Raw genomic sequence first — 24,178 nt, 5'->3', positions numbered from 1 at the left:
TACACACAGGTGAGACATTTAATGAAACAGAGTGGGGCTCATGTTTTAAAACTTGACAAACGTGAACTTGGGTAGTAATCCATAGAAACCAATTGCTGATAGTTTCCATAGTTCTATAAGATATAAGCTAACTGCCTTGTAGAATTGTCTTATCATTGACTCAAGCTATATTCACTGTATTTCATGATTTTATTTTTCTATCTATTTCACTAGTTTTACCATTGCACTTATTTATTACTACATTTGAGGACCTCTCTAGTGTGTTTTTATGATGCCACTTTTTATACATTTTTGTCTTTTTTTTTAGTAAAACATTTTATGGGAATTTGAAAGCTATTACCTCAGATACCGCATTGGTTTATTAATTATTCACACATCTGGGTACAGTTCCATAATTTTTGCTACTTTGGCTATTTTGCCAAATAGGATCCAGGATGAGTCCCAGTTGCTTGAGTATGACTTGCTCATCAAAATGATTCAGTTGTATTGCATGGTGAAAGTGGTGTACTGTCCCTTTCATGTTCATTCTTTTATAATTAATATACAGGCAGTCCCCAGGTTATGTGCCAGATTGTAATAAATGCAACAAATGTTTCTCTTAATATAGTAGGGCTCATTTACAAACACTGGGCAAAATCTCAAAATGTCAATTTTATTTAACTAAGCATTAGAAATATTTTTTCTTCAAAGTATTTCCCTTGAGAATTGAGAAAGATTTTCGCAAATGGTCCTGTTATATTCAGAAGAATGACCAACAGCAGGGAGACAGGACATTTTGCAAGGTGCTTTGTTTGATGTGGGGAAATTGTGTTTTTTATTTGAGAAAAAGCATTATTAAAATTAGAATTTAGAAATTTATTTTGTTTCACCAGAATTAACAGTATTAACAGATTGTGTCAGTGTATTTGTCCTGGGGAAATAGTCTCATTCACTCGAATACATTTGACATAAGAAAAACACATGGGAAAAAACACCCATTGACTCCAATTCATTATCACTATCAAAGAAAAAAAGGGCACCCAAGACTTTATGAAATGGTTTTAAGTGGGATGTAAAAATAACGTACACATGCAAAATATGAGCCGATCTGAAATATATTATTAGTATTTCATCTCCTTTGTACATTCACAGATCAGTTACGGAGCTACAGACCCAGTGCTGAGCGACAGATTCAACTTCCCATACTTTTTTCGGACAACAGGAAGTGATGACACTTATTATTTAGTTATAAGCAAAATAGCAAAGTATTTCCATTGGAACTGGGTTGGAATTATATTATTTGATGATGAGAGCGAAATATTATCTCTCTAGTGAAAACATCTGCATTGACTTCACACTAAAGATAATTGATACATTTTTTAGGGACATTAGGGGGCAGATTCACTAAGGGTCGAATTTCGAAGTAAAAAATACTTCGAAATTCGACCCTCGAATTGAAATCCTTCGACTTCGAATATCGAAGTCGAAGGATTTAGCGCTAAACGTTCGTTCGATCGATCGAAGGATTATTAGTTCGATCGAACGATTAAATCCTTCGAATCGAACGATTCGAAGGATTTTAATCCAACGATCGAAGGAAAATCCTTTGATCAAAAAATGTTTAGCAAGCCTATGGGGACCTTCCCCATAGGCTAACATTGACTTCGGTAGGTTTTATCTGCCGAAGTAGGGGGTCGAAGTTTTTTTTAAAGGGAAAGTACTTCGACTATCGAATGGTCGAATAGTCGAACGATTTGTCGTTCGAATCGTTCGAATCGAAGTCGAAGGTCGTAGTCAAAGGTCGAAGTAGCCCATTCGATGGTCGAAGTACCCAAAAAATACTTCGAAATTCAAAGTATTTTTCATTCGAATCCTTCACTCGAGCTTAGTGAATCGGCCCCTTGGTGTGAGGAGATCATACAGAAATCCTCTACTAATGTAATTATTTTTTGTGGAGCAGTTAATATACAAACTGTATTACAGCACATGCACTTAATTCATATTAATAGATTGGTTCACGGTATATCTGAGATATTATTTAATTGATTTCATCTGAGAGGGAGGGGGTTTTACTCTCCTTTTCTTTTTTCTCTCAAGTAATTGATACCAGTAATCCACGCCTTCGACTCTCTACGAGGTAATAACATTATAAAATTAAAAGACTTTAATAAATCTGCCCCTTAGTGTCATTAGAATTTGCTTATAAATAAATATTTGATTTCTCAATTCATGTTTTGCTTTTCAGTGACATAAAACAATTCATAGTAAAATCTCAGGTCTTATAAAAATGCATTTTGTTAGTTATTAGTGGGACACAAGGTATTTCAGCCTTTATCAGGGGTCTCTTTCTATTGTCATACAGTTTCTCTGTCAATATTACAGTTTCAATGACATTTTATCTATACAATGGGCAGTGATGACAAATGTATTTGCTAAAATCACTTGCATTTGAATTTGAATGAAAAAGGTTTTGTTTTTTTTACAACATTAACCCTCTCTAAATAAAAGTTTAAAACTCATCAATAAGCTTTTTGTTGTAGAATTGTCACGGCTTTACAGGAATAAGTGAATGAATAAGACAAAGCCACCGCTGTCCCTCTGGGAGAATCTGCTGAGCAGTTATTTTCTGAACAGAAAGTTTTCTGATCAGTTATGAGAGCGAGTCTGTAATTATTAACTTGGATATAGACCCCCCCAGGGACTCACCTACTTGATACTGAGGCACCTGAGGGAGGGGTCGGAACAATGTTATTCACGGTGTTGTTTCATATAATTATACAGAGTCACTAAGGATTCCTTGTAGTTACAGAAAAGTCTGAACTTTAGCAAAAACTCTTTTAACTCTTCCAGCAACTGAATAAAACTAATGGACACTGGAGATTCTGAGATTCCTGTGAAGAGAGGAAATATCCCCCAATGTTACACTTAAATGCACAAATACCATGAGATTTATCATCAGAGTGAAGCCTTTGATATGTTGTGTAGGACTGTACCAGAGCTTCTGGCTATTTCCCATGCACTTCCCAACTAATCACCAATTCCACATCATCTGTTTCCCTTCAGCAGGGCTGCCATATTGTTTATTCTTCAGCCACAACATGGGAAATATACCCCTATTTCTATTCTCTATACCCTAATTCTATTCTCTATACCCCTAATTCTATTCTCTATACCCCTAATTCTATTCTCTATACCCCTAATTCTATTCTCTATACCCTAATTCTATTCTCTATACCCTAATTCTATTCTCTATACCCTTAATTCTATTCTCTATACCCCTAATTCTATTGTCTTTACCCCTAATTCACTATGACAAGTCACCCCAGAATCTACTCCCCATGTCTCATTTCAGTTCACACTAGGATGTCACACTTGGGGGTCACTGCATATGGAGTTGATTTTTAGGCCAAAAAATGCCCAGGTTGGGGCCAACATCTGCCCAGGTGCCCAATGACAGACAGATCATGTCAGTGAGTGTGAGTGGAGGTTATGTGCCTTATCAACAACTGAATCATCTCTAACGCTCACATTTATCCAACTCTCTATTCTTTCTCTACTTTATATTACTCTCAGAAATAGCCAAAAACTATTGTAGATCCAGCAAATTGTCCTATTTATGCCACAAACCCTCTAGTCCAGACCTCAAAATTCTCCCATGATTTCTCACTTCTTGGTCTTTCTCTAAGTAGGGGAAATAAAGAATCATATCCCGAATATCTGGAACTTGACAGACACCCCTTTTTATTCATTAATAGTGATGGGTGAGTTTCTCCTGTTTTGCTTTGCTGAAAAATTTGTGAATTTCACATCAAAAACACAAATTTTGATGTCTACATCAATTAGCATCAATTTTGATGCCAGAGTTAAAATCCAAATAGTGTTGAAGAGCGATGGTCTTGGCGCGTGCATCGTTTCCTGGGCGCGTCCAAAATGATTTGATGCTGCAGAATTTTCGCGGCAGTTTCGCAAATTTATTCCCTGGCAGCAAACCACTGAAATTCACCGCAAATTTGACCCTGGCAAATTTATTCACCCATCACTATTCTTTCAAAGTGTATTCATAGCAGGTCAACACTTTTATAGTTGGGTTCGATAGACACCACCCATCTTACGGAAAACTGGAGGGTACTAAATCCACTAGAAGGAGGAAATCCCAAATACCTACAGAAAAAAAATGTCAGATTAACCTTCTTTTAACAGCCGCTCCATTGCTCACCTAAAGGAATGTCCTGCATCACTGCAGCAAAGCCAGTTGCCCCATTCTCTATTGAGCTTGCTCATTAATCAGATACATTAATTATAATTAATACATTATCTTTATTCTCATGAAACATGAGGTTTAACTGGACTTTGAACTGCAAAAATGTCAAATGCTAAAAAAATTTAATAAAATAAATGTAAATATAAATAAACACTCACTGATATTTACCAAAGGGAAAAGGTTAAAATGTTGTTTATTTTTGCAAAATATGAACATTTTAAAAAAAAAAAGCTGATTATAAATGGCAGATTTATCAAGAGTCGAAGTGAAAATTCAAATTTCAAAATTGAATTTGAGTTTTTTTATGGCCAAAACTCTCAAATTTGACTAGGGAGTTGTTAAAATTTGATTTGCAGTTAAAAAAAATTCTAATTTGATTTGAAATTTACCATACACTGGCACTTTAAGAATTCAAATTTGACTAATCGCTATCTAAAACCTGCCAAATTGCTCTTTTTAGCCACTAGAAGACATGCTGGGATAATTTTGGAGTTGTTTGCAGCCTTCCTGACATTCAAGTTTTTTGCGCAGAAGAAACTCTAATTTGAAAAAGAATCTAATGTGATTCTAATTTGATTCCAATATTCGAGTCCATAATATTCATTGACAATTTCTATTGGTGAAATTTCAAGTTCATGGGAGTTTATGGGAGATTTAAAAAAAAAAACTCCCATGAACTCAAAATTCGACCCTTAATAAATCTAACTCTATGGGGCAGATTTATCAAAGGTCAAGGTGAATTTTCAAATTCAAAAAATTCGAATTTTGAGCAATTTTTTCTGTACTTTGACTAGGGAATAGTCCAAATTTGATTTGAAAACAAAAAAAAATTAGAAAATTTGAATATCGAAATTTATCATGTACTGTCTCTTTAAAATTTCGACTTTGACCATTTGCCATGTAAAACCTGCCAAATTGCTGTTTTATCCTATGGGGGACTTCCTAGAACCTATTTGAAGTCAATTGTTGGACTCTGAAAAATCAAAGTTTTTTTTCGGAAAAACTTTGATTAGAATTTGATCGAATGTGCTATTACTTCCATTCGTATGATTCTCATTCAGCTGAATACGGACCTATTTGATCGAAAACTGACATATTTGGCCAAAAAAAAAACATTGACTTAATATCGGTTGGTCTTTTTTCGAAATTTGAAATTGCCTCGAAAACAATGATTTCCAGAAAGAATTACTGTAAGTCTGAACAGCAAGCCATTTTTGAGAAGTGGAAAAAAGAAAAAAAAATATATATAACGTCAATAAATTTTCACACCCGTGACACTCAATAAACTGAATCAGTACATACCAACTAATACATGAGAATAATCATGAATAGTGAAAAGTATCACATCACACGTGTTTGGTAATGTCAGGGAGCCGGGAGCCCCCTCTGGGGAGTAGTCCGGATCTAGGAGGAAGCCCCTCAGGAGGGATCAGGATCGTGGTATCCAGGGATAAAACAGAAAGGGTAATCGAGTTCAGGCAACAGGTCACAAGGCAGGCAGAATATAATCAAAGTCCAAAGTCCAGGCAGGGGGTCAAATGGCAGGCAGAGTATCAGCGAAGTCCAGGTCCAGGCAAGGGGTCACAACAAGGAATCAGGCAGATATAAGCAGGGAAACAGCAAGGGAACCCAGGAAACACTCAGGGAACAGAATCCTATTTTCGGGCGCCATCTTGGCGTCTCAGGCGTCCTTTTATATTTGAATTTGGCGCCCTTGCGCCAGCGTGAGCGTGCCTGCGACCGTCGCGCCGCGCTGACGTCACGGCGCCGGCGTCGGAACCCACGTGGGTAGACTGGGTGCCGCCATCTTGGATTCTTCGCCGCCGGGAGCGGACGTGACTCCTCGCGCTCCCGGCGGTCTTGACAGTACCCCCCCCTCACGGGGGGCCTCAGGACCACCGGGACTTGGTTTCTGGGGAAACTTGGAGTGGAAGTCTCTTACCAAACGAGGAGCATGCACATCACGATGTCCCTCCCAAGAGCATTCTTCGGGGCCAAAGCCCTTCCAATGGATGAGGTACTGAAGGGACCCTCTGGAGATTCTGGAATCAAGGATTCTCTCCACCTCGAATTCTTGTTGACCCTCCACAGAGACAGCAGGAGGAGGAGATTGGACACCAGAGAAACGGTTGGAGACGGTGGGCTTCACCAGGGAGACGTGGAACACGTTGGGGATTCTCATCTCTGGTGGGAGTTGAAGTCTGATGGCTACAGGGTTAATTATCTCCAAAATGGGGAACGGACCCAGGAACTTCGGACCCAACTTGGGAGATGGCACCTTCAAGCGAATATTCCTGGAAGAGAGCCAGACATTATCACCCACCTTGTAGGGAGGAGAGGGCCTTCTACGGCGATCCGCGAAAGTCTTGTGGACTAGAGCACACTTCTCCAGATTAGACTTGGTTGCAGCCCAAATAGCAAGCATATGGGCTGTCAGATCATCTGCAGCCGGGACGTCCGACAACACGAAGTCCTGAGGAAAGGCTTGAGGGTGCTGTCCATACACCACCATAAATGGAGACCTTCCTGTGGAGGAATGACATGCATTATTATGAGCAAACTCCGCCCACGGGAGGAGGTCAGACCAATCGTCCTGGCAAAGAGACACGTGGTTCCTCAGGAACTGTTCTAAGGCTTGGTTCACACGTTCAGCTGCCCCATTCGTCTGCGGGTGGTAGGCTGATGAAAATTTAAGTGTTATTCCCAAGTCTTTACAAAGAGAACGCCAGAACTTGGCGGTAAACTGGGTGCCTCTGTCGGAGACGATCTCCACCGGGAAACCATGCAGGCGGAAGATGTACTTAATAAAGAGTTGGGATAATTCCACCGCAGAGGGTAACTTCTTCAAAGGGATGAAATGGGCCATTTTGCTGAAGCGGTCAATGACAACCCAGATCACAGTATTCCCACCGGAGGGAGGAAGTTCGACAATAAAGTCCATAGAGAGGTGCGTCCACGGACGAGAGGGAACCGGCAAAGGCTGTAACAACCCGCTGGGGCGGGAATGGCTAGGCTTAGAAGTGGCACAGACATTACAAGCAGCCACAAAGTCCTTTACATCCTTGCGGATATCAGGCCACCAGACTAGGCGCCTCAAGAGTTCAAGGGTCTTGGCCGGACCAGGATGTCCAGCTTGTCTGGAGCAGTGGGTTTGTTGCAGGATGGCCAGGCGAAGTTCTGGAGGGACGAAGGCCATGCCAATCGGAGTATCTTGAGGAGCCGAGGACTGCCCAGCCAGAATCTGGTCGGCAAATTGGGGATACAGAGAGGCAATGATCTTGACTGGTGGAATGATTGGTTCCTGCCTCTCAGGGTCATGGTCCACCGGAGTGAAGCTACGAGACAAGGCATCGGCTTTCAGATTCTTGGAACCTGGGCGATAAGTCAAGACAAAGTTAAAACGGGAAAAGAAAAGGGCCCACCTGGCTTGTCTGGGATTTAGCCTCTTGAGGGACTGTATAAACTCCAGATTCTTGTGATCTGTGAAAATCTGGACAGGAATTTCAGAGCCCTCCAGGAGGTGACGCCATTCTTCAAGGGCAAGCTTGACTGCTAAGAGTTCTCGATTTCCGACATCATAGTTCTGCTCTGCGGATGAGAACTTCTTGGAGAAAAACGCACAGGGGTGCAATTTTCCATCAGTGGAGTGTCTCTGAGACAGGATAGCTCCGGCTCCGACTTCAGAAGCATCAACTTCGATGCAGAAGGGTAGTGCAGGATTGGGATGTCGGAGAACAGGAGCGGACGTGAAGGCCTCTTTCAAGGACTGAAAGGCTTCTATGGCGGATTGAGGCCACAGGCTGGGCTTACCCCCTTTCCGGATGAGGGCCAGGATAGGTGCAATGCGGGAAGAGAACCCCCGGATGAACTGTCGATAATAATTAGCAAATCCGATGAACCTCTGGATTGCCTTGGTACTCAGTGGGAGAGGCCACTCCTGGATGGCCGACACTTTCACGGGGTCCATCTCAAATCCCTCTGGAGAGATAATGTATCCTAGGAAGGGGATCTTGGATACCTCGAAGACACACTTCTCCAACTTGGCGAAGAGAGAGTTCTTCCTCAGACGAGAGAGTACCTCCTTCACCTGGGAGCGATGGCTTTCAAGGTCCTTGGAAAAGATCAGGATGTCGTCCAAGTATACGACTACGAACCTTCCTAGGAGATCTCGGAACACATCATTAACAAACTCCTGGAAGACGGCAGGGGCATTGCATAAGCCGAAGGGCATAACGAGATATTCATAGTGCCCATCCCGAGTGTTGAATGCTGTCTTCCATTCGTCACCCTCCCGGATGCGAATGAGGTTGTAGGCCCCCCGGAGATCCAACTTGGAGAAAATCTTTGCCCCTTTCAGCTGGTCAAAGAGCTCGGCAATCAGGGGCAGGGGGTACCTGTTCTTCACGGTGATCTTATTCAGACCCCGATAGTCTATACAAGGCCGAAGGCCTCCGTCCTTCTTCTCCACAAAGAAGAACCCAGCCCCTGCAGGAGAGGTAGAAGGGCGGATAAACCCACGCTGGAGATTTTCTTGGATGTACTCCTTCATAGCGGTAGTCTCTGCAGGAGAGAGAGGGTAGGTGCGCCCTCTGGGGGGCATAGCTCCTGGCAGGAGTTCAACCGGACAATCGTAGGAGCGATGTGGGGGAAGGAACTCTGCCGACTTTTTACAAAACACATCGGAAAATCCCTTGTAAGTGGAGGGCAAAGTCTTTAATTCCGCAGAGGAGACATTCACCTTCTCGAGGGGTTTTGGCGGAAGGCAATGTTGCAGGCAAAATAAACTCCAATGAGAGATCTGCCCAGTGGACCAGTCTATGGTGGGGTTATGCAGACGTAACCACGGAAGACCCAATAATACTGGAGTAGAAGGACAGGGGATGATGAAGAATGAAAGTTTTTCTTGATGCAGCGCCCCAACTTGTACAGATAGTTCCGCCGTGAACTTTGTGACGAATTCAAACTCCAGGGGTTTGTCATCTATGGCGGTAATTCGCAGGGGTGAAGACAATGGAAGCAGGGGAATCTTCATGCGTTCGGCAAAAAAGGCATCCATGAAATTGCCATCCGCTCCGGAGTCGAGGAAGGCCCTTTCGAAGATAGACTTACTTGCCAGGTGAATCTGCAAAGGAAGGAGAAGTCTGCGTGAATTTTCTTGATACTTCTCCTGAGGACCTCGAGTGATGCCCCCTACATGAGAAACCTGAGACATACCTCGGGGTACAAAACTCTTGGCTTTGGCAGGACAGGCGTTGGCAAAATGGGAATGCCCACCACAGTATAAACAGAGACCTGCCATACGTCTTCGGAGTCTTTCCTGCTCGGAGAGGCGAGTCTTTCCTACTTGCATAGGTTCCTCCAAGGGAGACGTCGACACATGAGTCACAGGAACAGCGGGTGTTTGCAGAATCGGCCTTTGAAAGCGAGGGGCCAACAAGGGAGAAAATCGTCTGCTGCGCTCTCTCTCCACCTGGTGCTCTCTGAGACGAGTGTCCACTTTAATGGATAGAGCGATCAGCCCTTCCAGGGTGTCAGGAGTCTCTCTGGAGACGAGATCATCTTTGATGCGGATGGATAGGCCTTGGTAGTATACAGCCTTGTAAGCGTCATCACACCAGGAAGTCTCCGCCATCAGTGTTCGGAAGTCTATAGCATACTCATTGACACTGCGGCTTCCCTGCCGGAGCTGCAAGAGACGGGCAGGGGCGTTCGTAACCCGACCTGGAGCATCAAAGACTATACGAAAAGCTTGGAGAAAGTCTTTAACATCAAAAGTCAGCGGGGAATTCTTCTCCCAAAGAGACGTTGCCCACTCCAGTGGCTTGTCTTCCAATCGAGACATCACATACCCCACCTTGGAACGCTCACTTGGAAACTGTGTGGGTTGAAACTCAAATTGAATTTGGCATTGTGTGGCAAACCCCCTGCAGGCTTGTGGGTCCCCACTGAAGCGAGGGGGAGGTGGAATGCGAGGCTCACCTGTCGGGTAGCTTGCGTTCGTAGGGGCTGCCGCCATGGGGGGATCTTCAGTAGGTGGAGCAGTGGAAGGCTCAGAAGGCACTTGAGCTAGCAGGATATCGAGTGCTTGCCCAATGCGAACCTGCTGGTTTTCGTAGTCCTCCATGCGGGATGCCAGTCCGCGGAGCGCTCGTCCGACATGAGGTGTGGCTTCCTCAGAAGGATCCATGGCCCGAAAATAATGTCAGGGAGCCGGGAGCCCCCTCTGGGGAGTAGTCCGGATCTAGGAGGAAGCCCCTCAGGAGGGATCAGGATCGTGGTATCCAGGGATAAAACAGAAAGGGTAATCGAGTTCAGGCAACAGGTCACAAGGCAGGCAGAATATAATCAAAGTCCAAAGTCCAGGCAGGGGGTCAAATGGCAGGCAGAGTATCAGCGAAGTCCAGGTCCAGGCAAGGGGTCACAACAAGGAATCAGGCAGATATAAGCAGGGAAACAGCAAGGGAACCCAGGAAACACTCAGGGAACAGAATCCTATTTTCGGGCGCCATCTTGGCGTCTCAGGCGTCCTTTTATATTTGAATTTGGCGCCCTTGCGCCAGCGTCAGCGCGCCTGCGACCGTCGCGCCGCGCTGACGTCACGGCGCCGGCGTCGGAACCCACGTGGGTAGACTGGGCGCCGCCATCTTGGATTCTTCGCCGCCGGGAGCGGACGCGACTCCTCGCGCTCCCGGCGGTCTTGACAGGTAAGGTGGATGAAGAAGGGTTCAGGTAAGTTTAAAGGCTACACTAAACACCAGGATCGGTCCGGTAGTTGATTTTACTCACAAGAGCCCCAAGCTTCCGGGAGGTCACTCTTTATTTTCCCACATATTTTGAAGTCCAAAACATTATTTATCTTAGACAACTGTCCTTTGAAGGTGTCAAATCCGTATTGAAACTGTCAAGTCCGTGTTTGAAACAATGTGTATACCTTATTCCGACTTCAACCCTACACAGTGTACTATACATATGTGTTACAATACATTACAGTACATGCTAGGAGTGTAATATTGCTATAGAAAGAGCAGACTTGCATAACCTCCCAACTGACCCATTTTTCTCAGGACAGTCCCGATTTTTACAGCTCAGCCCGCAGACCCTGATTTTTACTGAAATTGGCAGCTGTACTTAGATACATTTGTAACATTTGTAAGATAAGCAAAGATACAATTGTGACTAATAAGATAAACAGTCAAATTTGAGAGGAAATGTTAATATTGCCCCTAACATGAAGGGATCTCAGTACTGACAAGGGATTCAGGTTAATATTTACTCCCTGAACATTTCCAGTGGAGGGTCCAGATCACTAACTGGAGGCCTTAAAGGTGCATCTCACAACCTGTAGGACCATCTCCACAGTGGTGTCTTTGTCATGCTCTGTACTAAATCTTTAGACCAGGGGCCACTCTCAGTATTATTATTCTTCATCTCCTCACTCAACCTCTATTCTCCTAGTGTCTTTTCTTTACAGACTATAATCTATTATTCCATCTATTTAGTCTCTTTGTTCTCATAGAAATAGGGAATGGCCATGAAATAGGCCAAATGTTTAGCAGCATGAGGGGCCACTGACACCTGGGCCCCCCCGGGAGTTTTCCTGGTATCCCTGTGGGCCAGTCCAACACTGTCATCATCATATACATCATTGTGCTTGTGCGGATAACCCCATGTACTTGTACAGATATGGGATGAATTATCCACAAACCCATTATCCAGAAAGCTCCTCTCCAACTCCATTTTATGTCAATAATCATAATCATAAAGATGAATTGCTTCCCCTCTAGGTACAGCAGCTTGTACTTGATCCCAACTATATATAATTAATCCTTATTGGAAGCAAAACCAGCCTATTGGCTTTATTTCATGTTTATATGATTTTCTAGTAGACCTCAGGTATAAAGAGCCAAATTACAGAAAGATCCCTTATCCAGAAAATCCCAGTTTGTGAGCATTCTGAATAACAGGTCCCATACCTGTATTTTGTGTTGCCTGTTTAGGAACATCATCCATTACACCCTGTTACAGCTACTGGAATAACTGAATGACACACTTCAACAACCCGTGCCCCTCCCCCACCCTACAGGCCACTCCCCGTCAGAAGCCTTGGGCAAATTTGACCCTTTTATCTTTGTCAAAAATTCGCTGCAGATGTCCGTTAAAGTCTATGGGCCCCAAAATTTTTTTGACGTTCGTCTTTTTTTTTTTTTGGATTCGCACCGCTATACAAATCTATGGGCTAGTGATGGGAAATTTGTTCGTCAGGTGCAAATTCGCTGGTGTCAAAAAAAATGTCGCCAGGATCAAAAATGGATGCTGGCGTCAAAAACGAGATGCCAGCATTATTTCGCGTATTTCTCGCCGATTTGCGAATTTTGCGGAAAATTAGCAAATTTTTCAGTGAATCGAAATGGCGTAAATTCGCTCATCACTACTATGGGCGTCATTTCTACTGCGAAACCCATCCCTAGCCGTCAGCGCTCAGGTGTATAATTCCCTTTAACTGTGCTGCAACTGTTCTCCTTATTATTATTATTATTATTATTATTATTATTATTATTATTATTATTAGTAGTAGTATTAGTATTACATTGCATTGTGTTGTTTGTGTGTTGTTTTTATTGTTTCGGCTGCTGTTGCAGAGATTTTGCTCCCAGAAAAATCTGAAAGGATTTAATCCCAATTGTGTTGAGTCAAATTGACAAATCAAAGGAAAACTCTGTTCATTACCCAGTAAGTTAATACATTGGGACTTGCACAAAATCCTTGTCTACCTAAAGTTTCCCAAGATCTTTCGTTTTCTTTACAAACGTTTAAAGACGTAGATGTCAGATGCCAATTCCGCATTTATACTTTACCAATATTCAGGCCTATGAGAAAGATTTCCCATCCAATATTCCAATATCAGTTGCTTCATCTCCCACAATACAAGCACCAAATATTGCCCAAAATGTATGAGGGTCAATAATAAACTTTGCGCAGCGCATATTTATTCGCAAATAGTTGCACTGCTGTCACTATCTTTTTGCTTTTTGCTAATTTTCACAAGTGGCTCATAAATGAGAGGGAGTTTGTATGAGAGCGCCCACTGCGCCCAAATAGCGTCAACAGTAACTTAAATTTGAAATTTGCAAAAGTGTTTTGCGAATATTTTCTCCACCACCAAAGTTGTGGCGTAACTCAAATGCAGAGTTTTCGTAATTTGCATCTTTTTTTTGCCATATTTAAAAAGATCTGATGGACATGCGCAGAGCGCAACAAAGAATTTGCAATTCTGTTTGCACATTCGGGGGCAGATTTGAGCTATTTTTGTGTAATTCGACTAGGGAATACTCCAACGAATATCGAAATTTATCATATAATGTGTCTTTAAAAATTCGACTTTGACCATTCACCATCTAAAACCTGCCGAATTGCTGTTTTGGCCTATGGGGGACCTCGTAGAACCTATTTGGAGTCAATTGGTAGACTTTGAAAAATTTTGAATCAAATTCGATTGATTCATACGATTTGAATTCTGCCAAATACTGACCTATTCGATCAAAAATGGACCTATTCGACCAAAAAAAACTTTGACTTAATTTCGATTTCGACTTTTTGAAGTTTTTTTCAATTTGAATTTCGACCCTTGATAAATATGCCCCTCAGTACAGCACTTTTATCCAGCTTTATAAATATAACCATATTAATATATATATTTTCCCTGTGCAAATCATTGTGCCCTGTGTGAAGTTAATAAATGTGAGTGTGCACATAATATTTGCAATTTTTGCCATATTTAAAAATCTCTTATAGACATTCGTATTGTAACAAAAAATTCACAATTCTGTTTGCTCCCTCTTATTGATTAGCAGGGCAAATATATTCACTATGCGACTCAATCTGCCCTGCGCAAAGTTTATAAATGAGCCCCTCTGTCTTATAATAAAACCTGTGCATGTGTGGCCACCTTAAAGGAGAACTAAAGCCTAACTAAAGAAGTAGCTAGAGATGTTGTACATGAGTTTTTTTGCTTCTGTACCAGCCCAAGGCAACCACAGCCCTTTAGCAGTAAAGATCTGTGTCTCCAAAGATGCCCCAGTAGCTTCCCATCTTCTTTTCTGCTGATTCACTGATTCACATGCTCTGTGCTGCTGTCACTTACTGAGCTTAGGGACCCACTCACAATATACAGTACACATAGAATAGAAATGTCACAATATAAGGCTGATTAGTAATTAATACACATAATTACTACATGGCAGCACAGAAACCAGTGCAATTAGCATCAGAATTGAATAATCAGCAAACCTGTAGCATCAGCTTATATTATAGCCAGGGAAGCTCATTTTCTGCTGCTGGATAATTAGTGACGAGCCCTAAGCTTAGCTTCTCAACAGCCAATCAGAGCCCACTGAGCATGTGAGTGTCACAGACACTTTCCAAGATGGTGACCCCCTGTGACAAGTTTGAAGTCCTGGATCATTGCTGCTATTGACAAGCTCAAACTTTAGCCTCGTGCAATAAGTTCACTATAGAAAATAGGACATTTTTAGCCACATTTATTTTTAGGGTTTAGTTCTCCTTTAAGATTGACATTGAGGCCCTCTTGTTAGATTACAGATGATGTGATTTTAATTTTCAACTGTTGTTTATAAGATTAAATGCGGCTAAATTGTGACTGTTTATTCCAACTACACCGGCCTCCAAGTGTTTAATGTTGAATTGAATGAATATTTCCCATGTGTTCCTATGAATGTATTATATTAATAGAATAATAAACACCGATATACACACAGACTTGTACTTATTAATGTATTTATTCAAATATCAGACTTTCTTGATAATAAAGACAATCTGCACATTGACATGATCTGAGGGTAAATACTTGGAGGAAATATTTCCCAGAAATCAGGCTCTGCTCTATCCTTAATATTCAATCGTTTGCTGGAAGAGTTAAAAGAGTTTTTGCTAAAGTTCAGACTTTTCTGTAACTACAAGGAATCCTTGCAACTCCCTGAGGTAAAAGTGTAACACCAGGAAACATCCAGTTTAATCACCAACCAGAAGCTTCTGGTTGGTGATTAAACTGGATTAAACTGGATGTTTCCTGGTGTTACACTTTTACCTCAGAGAGTTGCAATGTGCTGTCTGTGAGGGAAATGTTGTAACCATGTCATGATTATTTGCTGGGCCTCGGTGTTCTGTGCCTGTGTTTAGGATTTATAAGGTTAATAGCGCACCTCTCTTGCTGACTTCTAATACTTACAGTGGAAGTGTGGATCCACTATTTTTTGGTGCTGCTTTCCCCAACCCGACTATTTGTGCAACAGCGCAGCCTTCACTCAATTTTCTTTGTACAAGGAATCCTTAGTGACTCTGTATAATTATATGAAACAACACCGTGAATAACATTGTTCCGACCCCTCCCTCAGGTGCCTCAGTATCAAGTAGGTGAGTCCCTGGGGGGGTCTATATCCAAGTTAATAATTACAGACTCACTCTCATAACTGATCAGAAAACTTTGCTTTAGCCCCAAAGGGTTTCCCTGTAGTGACAGAAATGACATTATGTTACTTACTATTTTATTCCTCTAACGCTACGAAGATTCCTGAGAAAAAATTGTTTGATGAGTTTTAAATATTAAAATGACATGTAGTGATGGGCTGTAGGGAAATATTATATGTTTTCTGATGTGACATGAAACTATAATATATTCTTGCAGATACCTGCACTTTCATACAGTTTCCTACAGGCATTGATTTATAAGACAATAGACTCTGGGCCTGTTCTCTGTACATAATGATCAACAAACCCTGGGCCTGCTCTCTATAAGATTCTGTTTATCATAAACAAATGAACAACAGACTGTCGGCTCCATGTCTTTCTTACAGTCAATTCTGGGCCAGGACTTTCCCACCAAAAACATATGGAAATATTGGGAGGGATCACCAGTTTGATCTGATAGGTCCTTAATGTACAGGGGGAGTGTCGTCTGTTTAGGTTGTGAAGTCTGATTGGATCAGGATACCCAGGAAATGAGCTCACACAGGTCTGCTCAGGAGAATTTCACTGAAGACTTTGAAGGACCTGGACAAATAATCTTGTGTTGAAGGTGGTTAGAACCAGGGGCCCAGAGATTCTACTTTTGTGCAAGGACTGCAGCTCTTCTATAAACGTCACCTCCTAAATGAAGCTTAGTATTAAGTGTTTAACTGTTTTAATTGACTATAATACATTTAGCATTGTGTGTAGTGTTTAGGATTGTTTGTCAGTAGCCATTTTCACTAGTAATATTGTGTTATAAGCCATAGTGTGTGTTTATTTCCCTGACATTTACTGCAATTTCTGAACTTAATAGTACGTGGGCGAATAAATTTGGCAGGCGCAATTTCTCGGCCAACGTTCACGTTTTGCAGCCGGCAAATAAATTTGCAAAACTGCCATGAAAATTTGGCAGAATCAAAAACTTTTGGATGCACATCTGAAATGTTGCTCGCATCAAAACTGTCACGCATCAACATTATTCGGACGCCCATTGACTTTAACATTGGCATCAAAATTGACGCGCTCCTCACAATTCTACGGGAAACTCATTTTTCGGTGAAGCGAAACGGGTCAAATTTGTCCAACACTACTTACATGTATTTCAATAGATTGTAAGCTCTCTGTGACAAGGACCTTATCCTGTGTACTAAAAACACCTAAACATTTCAACATAGATTTGTCTTCTTTTTACTGTATTACTTATAATAACTTTAACACTGTGTTTCTAAAGCACTGCATACAATTGTCAGGCTATATAGATAAATAAGCACATTATTTTAACAGAGGGTAATTGGAGTAAATAAAACACTATTCAGCCAAATGTATGTGTTTAATTGTAATAATATTTTAATACTAACAGAGAAACTGCTTAACAAAAGAACAAACACACCGATCTTTAAAGGGGACCCTGATCCAAACATTATTTTTGTGCATAATGAAAGAAAATATAATTCCAAATTAGCTGGAGGCTGTTGAGGGTTTAAAATTCTTAAAATAAAATTGTTGCTGAGCCTCAACCTGATTTCCCAACTTGACAATTTTTAAAAATTGAATGAAAATATTATATTTTGAATAATTTTATTTAGAGTTCAAAAAAAAAATTGCTCCGGAACTGATTTTCTGACTTGACAGTTTCTGAGAATTGAAATATACTGTTTGATTTTGTAAAATTTTAGAGTTCAGAAAAAATTGTTAGTGAGCTTCAAATTTCCTGACTGGACAATTTCTGAAAATGTAATAAAGTGTTTTATTTTGAATAATTGTATGTAGGAGCAGATTTATCAAAGGTCGATGTGAAATTTCAAATTAAAAAAAATTTAATTTCGAGCTATTTTTCTTTACCTTGACTAGGGAATAGTCCAAATTTGATTCCTATTTGAAAAAAAAAATGGAAATACAAATATCGAAATTTACCTTGTACTGTCTGTTTAATAATTCAGCTTCGAACATTCGCCATCTAAAACCAGATGAATTGCTGCTTTAGCCTATAGGGGACCTCCTAGAAGCTATCTGGAGTCAATTGGCGGTCTGTGAAAAAGTTTTATTTGAGAAAAACTTTGATTTGAATTCGATCTAATGCACTATTACTTAGATTCCTACAATTCGAATTTGATCGAAAACTGGCCTATTCTATCAAAAATGGACCTATGCAGCCAAAAAACACCTTCCACTTAATTTCGGTTGGTCTGTTTGAATTCCAAAGTTTTTCACATTCGAAATTTAACCACTGATAAATATGCCCCTTAGAGTTCTGAAAAAAATTGTTTGTGAACTCAAAACTGATTTCCTGACTTAGCAATTTTTTGTAATAGTTTTATTTAGAAATCTGAAAAAAACTGTTATCAAGCTTAAAATTTTCTGACAATTTCTGAAAATTTCAATAACTTTTTTTAGAGCTCTGAAATTTTTTTCCTGAATTCCAAACTGATTTCCTGATTTGACAGTTTCTGAGAATTGAATTAAAATGTTTAATTTTGAATAATTTTATTTAGAATTCTTGAAAAAAATATTGTTGCTGAGCTACAAACTGATTTCCCCACTTGACAATTTCTGAAAATGTAATTCAAATGTTTTATTTTGAATCATTTTATTTAGAGCTCTAAAAAAAATTGCTCCAGAACTTCTGAAAAAAATGTTACTGAGCTTCAAATTTCCTATCTTCAATTTCTGAAAATTTTATTAAAATGTTTTAGGTTTCCCACCCCTCCCATATGGGTTCAATTAGAAAAAAAAATAATTCATCCTGTTACACCTGCAGCCCTTCCTTGGATTAAAGATGAATTTCGTCGAAAGGGAATGTCGGAATTTATGAAGCATTTATTATCTGTCTGGGACTCTATTAAACATTCTTTTAAACTGATTACCCCTCATAAACCAGCTTCCCCTTTGTGGGGTAATCCAGAATTCCCTCCCGGACTAGAATCCACTCCCTTCAAATGTTGGCATTGGAACTATATAAACTATGTTATAGATCTACACTTCCCTACTGGTAAAATGACCTGGGAAACATTTGCAGGTAAATTTCTTAATAAAAATAAGTCGGATCTTCCTGAGAGTCCAGATAGTTCAAATCCAGGGAGTAGGAATTACGGCAAACTTTAGACCCAAAAGCGTGGGAGAAGATGTGGGAAGGAACAAGTAAATGTTCAATTCATTTAGGTCAAGTCGAAACTTCATATAAGGTCCTTACTCAATGGTACTTAACCCCCTCACGTCTACATAAAATGTTTCCATCCCAATGTTTCAGGAATTGTGGAGGTGAAGGGACGATGGCTCATATATGGTGGCAATGCCCTTTAGTACAGAGGTTTTGGTCAAGAGTTTTTGGTATAATTGACTCTATTACCCAGATCAACCTTTGGAAAGACCCTTGGATAGCCTTATTTAATAATTGGATACCCAATATTAATGGTAATTTCTAGAAAACTAATTATATTTATTTTCACAGCAGCCAAACAATTAATTGCTAAGTATTGGAAGAGTCCACAACTCTCAATACCAAAATCAAAATCAAGCATAATGGCTATAATGATAAATTAAAAATTGACCTCCTTTTTATCAGGAGGAAACCTTGGGTTCCTCAGGCCATCAGCTTGGGTTTTAGTTCATCCTCTCTTTCTGCATAGGGGTGATAATCTTATTTAATCTTTATTCATTTGCTTGTAAGGCTAAGGCAAAACTGGGTCGCACAAAGAATTATTATTTCATACTATCCATTGTTGTATGTTACTTAGTAGGTCAGGGCTACATAATAAAATAAAAAAACTTGATAAAGGTAAAGAAAATTGGGCAACAAGTTTGTTTTAAATTTGTAAGCTCATTATGTTTGTATGAACAAATGTGAACATAATTGTTTCATTTTTAGTTTTTCTCTTCTGTTAATCCTTTTTGTGTACAATATGAAAATGTCAGAAAGAGTTAATTACAGTGTCTGTAACAAAAATGACAACTCTAATAAAAATATGGATAAAACAACTCATCTAAAATTGTTTTCTGGCAAACAGTACCTATTATTTATTAATATAATGTGTTGTCAAAAGTTGTGGTAAAAAATAAATAATAATAACCCACAGCCCTGTGCCACCAGTGGCTCTTATGCGATTACAAACAGGCGTCTCGATACCGTTGAACAATCTCAAACACCCCCCACATTTACATTTATGAAAACATGAGCAAAAAGGTGCAAGTAAATATCCTCACACCCTATATAATAAAGATGAAGTGTCTCTGCGTCCAGTCCCTGTGTCCGTGGGATTGCGCTACTGCGCATGTGCCCCACGGACCGTCTCTGGCGAATTATTTTTAGACTAGAACAATTTTGTTTTTATAAATGTTTGACAACATATGTTCTAGCGCCCATTAATTTAACGGGCTTAATGTCTAGTAATAATAATAACAACCATTTGGATCATGTTTTGGTAAATGTAAATGAGAATGATATTGATGTCCATTTTAGCATGTGTGTACTTGTGGATGTATTAACAAATGACTCCTTGTGTGTATGGGACAGAGCTTCATTTTTCCACACAATACCATGTTATGGGCAATTTTCATAGGAACACATAGGGCAGTGGCCAATATTAAATGAATTAAAGTCAGTCCTGATAGTAACAGTGACAGCCCTTCATTGCATCTGTCTGACCTGTTTTGCTTTGTCGATAATTTTCGAAAACAGCAAACAAGTCACCAAAGACATTGAAGTCAACGGGAGGTTTTTTGATCAACATTCTTCAAACAACCTGCCTTTTTTCTACTGTACATTACAGTCTATGGGCATTTTTTTCTGGTTAAACACAGCAAAACATTCCACTCATTCCTACATCTAATTATTCTGAATAAATAGTGCCAAATTGCAAATGAAACTGTTTATATAGACAATTGCAACTTCCAAAGGGGTGTCCTTACGCTCTGCCTTTAACCAATTCATGGCCAGTGCATCAATCCTTATCCAGGGCACCGCTATCTCTAAAGTAATCTCAAATCCAATGATTAAGGAGAGCACTTCAAGCAAATCTGCTGTGATTCAATTTATTTGTGGACAACAATTCACACAACCTGTTTTGGGCCTTTCGTGCCCTTTCTCAAGTGTGTTTAGTGTATAGACAATTGGTTGTGATCGGTTACAGTTAGACATTTTCCCAAACTTTGATTTTTGCCCAATGAAAGATTATATTGTGACACACCACTCGCCTGCGCATGCACTTTTTGGGGTGATTATTATCATTTGGTAGGCAGGTAAGTGTAGGATTTTGAGCTTAGAGACAGGGACACCAGGGCTTCAGACAAAACACACGTTTATTAGGCACTGGACATTTCCAACAAAAGGCAACAAAAACACAGCTCTGCAAATTCAATTCAAAACATTCAGAGTTTTCCCCCTTTCACCATCCAAGGGAATATCTCACCCCCTGGACCATCAGATCATTTGGGCTTCTCACTCAGCCCTGCTGGCTTCCCCTACTGGAACTCAGACTCACCAGCCTCTGCAAAACTCTTGTTGGCAGTAAGACCCCCATCTTCCAGACACTGTCTCTCCCAGCAACACCCACTTCTCTCCACTCTAGGAGCCTTGAGGTGTAATAACACAGACCTTTTACATTCCTAGCTGGCTCCTCTCCCAACTGCCACTTAATTACTTGACTGAGAGGAAATATTAAACGTAACTAAACCTACCTATGCTGGGTATCACTCTACAACACATATCATGCAGCTTAAATGCACTCAGGGCACTTTCCTCCAAGACAGCGGTGTTTCCCAAACACACTGTCACAATATAATAGTAACTGTTATACAGCAATTACATTTACTTAATATTATAATCCAAGTAGGAATCTTAGAATTATATTTTCTTGTATTATTTAAAAAATAGGTTTTGAGTGGAAATCCCCTTTAATCTTTAATACACAGGTTTTTTTTATTCAGGATTGCCACCTGTCCTGATTTTACCTGAACCACCTGGTCTTCATAAGGTTTGTCTGTAATGATGAGCAACATTTTTGTCAGCTTGGATTTGCGGTGAAATTCTGCATTTCACCATCTGTGATTTTTTTTGTAAAACTGTGACAAAAATCAGCCGCAGAAAATTTATCGCAACAAAAAAGTGGCCATAAGAACAAAACACACACTGAATTTAATTAATTTGGACAAACAAGTCAAAGAGACAAAAAAAAAGTTGCCACAAGAAAAAACTTCTGCTTCACACGTAGTCACCGCAAATCTGTTGCTGTTCCATGTTATGCAGAGTCTCTTTACTTACTATGTATTTACACTGCTTGACTTGGTCTTCAGAGTCCAACCTCTTTTATACAAGACCAGCACCTCCCCATTTGGTTCCTCAGTCTCTGCATTGCACTGCCTGCTCATACTTTTTGTATACTCTTGCCACAAGAGTTTTATGTGAACTTTGCCTTCATTCCAACACTGACTCAGTGTGGCAAATTCATCCTGAAAACCCTTCCAGTTGGTTCATGTTTCCTGGACTTACTTTGTGAATCTCTCATTCTAAAATAAGTTATTAACGTGCCAATAGGCAGCTTTGGGCAGAGATATCACATCTGCCACTATCACAGGTGCACAGTTGTGGTCTGAGAATGGCACCAACCCAACAGCACTGGACATGAGATGGCTCTATATACTTAGCCTGTGAATAGGGGACACAAAACAATCTCACACCATGACAAAGGTGCAGGTATCCTTCTCTGGGTGCTGCTCTCTCCAGATGGCATCCAAAAAAAGTAGACAATACATTCCTGCATGGCTGACTCTGATTAGTACCTTTTCTGGGGTACATTTTAGTCCTGAACAGTGAGTCTCCATCAGGGTCAGACTGGGCTGGTGGGACACTTATTAAAAAACTAGTAGGTCCCACCAGCCCAGACTTGCTCCACACAGACAGAAGTCATCTTTCCTGCACTACTGACCACCCTGTGTACAGGCACAGGGGGGGGGGGCATGGGGGCCCTCATGTGGCAGTCCCAGTGAGCCCAGACCCCCCACAGTCAGATGCTGGTCTCCATGTTGGTTGAAACTCTGGTCAAAGAGTCCTCTTTGGTCCATTAGTTACAGCATATACATTTATCAGATGTTATGTGCTATTTGACTCCCAGAGACCTGGTGTTTGGGCACAAATATCTGGGGAAATTGAAAACTCCTCTACTTGCATTGCCTACCCAAAACTGGACTATGGGCCTTGTTGGGAACAAAATACTGATACTTATTTCAGGCACTAATATTGGTCACCCTATGAATTCCTTTGGTGGAGGTGGGGGTCCTTCTAGTGGTGGCAGAAATTACATCACGAGCATGCACATTGCCCTATAACATCACATCTGCCAATGTCACACAGGTGGTAAAGAAATAATAAATTATCAATAAGGGAAACAGACCACCAATGACGGGTAAGAGTCTATATAAAGGGACACAAAAAATAATATAAAATGATAATGGCACTCCCCAAATTCATACCCTAATATGACAAGACTGACCTAAGCCAGCTGTGTGCATGAGGATTTAATGTGGCCCCTATAATGTCATATCAAACTGTGTTCACATAATGCCAAGGCCCTGCTGCCAGAGGCTAAAGGGTTAACATCAGTTAGGAACATAAGATAGAATTGTAGTTACAGAACTGCACATACACACCCTGGCTATACATTAATAACAATATACCACAAAGCTTGAAAACTGTTGGGCACAAGAAACTGTTACTTGTGCAATGTTTTCCAGTAATACCTACACCTGCTCTCATGTAAGTACTTTCTTGACCATGTCTGGCAATTCCATGTACATCTTCCTTATAGTGAATACTCTGTGAAATGTCTATAAACTTGGTCAAATGGGCGTGACATGTGAAGCTCTACGTGCCATACTAAGTGTGACATTGTGAGAAGGTTCCAAAGATTCCAGTGTTTTGTCTAATAAACTGATAAACAGTTATTCTGAAGAAACGTCCTTGTCTTGGAGTCTTGTAAATAATAAGGTTCTGGTAAGCAAATTACCAGCAGTGGGTGCTCAAAAGTCCGATGCCTAGGGCAGCACCTTTTATAGACAAAGTGTATTTGTACATGTAGATGTACATTGACCAAAAAGATCTTGGGATCCCAGACACCTGCAGTCTTGGAATTGTTGCAAATATTCTGAGAGTTTCCCCCATACACAGTGGTTTTGGCCACAGACCTTGGACTTCACAAACACAAGATTTGCCTTTTCCACTCCATTGTTGTGTTTGCTGGGACATACATACCCATTGGCTCTCAAGCACAAACAAAGGCTGTCCCTCATTCAACTGCTGTATTATACAAAAAGGCATCTCTGCTGATGATATTATTCTCTACTGACAGACCCAAACTCATCTCTTCTTAAACATATTGGTGAATGTGAAAACTTTCCGTTTATAAATTAAATAAAAACACCACA

Source organism: Xenopus laevis, chromosome 1L (assembly GCF_017654675.1).
Source record: "Xenopus laevis strain J_2021 chromosome 1L, Xenopus_laevis_v10.1, whole genome shotgun sequence".
Taxonomy (NCBI): domain Eukaryota; kingdom Metazoa; phylum Chordata; class Amphibia; order Anura; family Pipidae; genus Xenopus; species Xenopus laevis.
The sequence above is the reverse complement of the archived record's forward strand: the minus strand, read 5'-3'. Positions refer to the sequence as shown.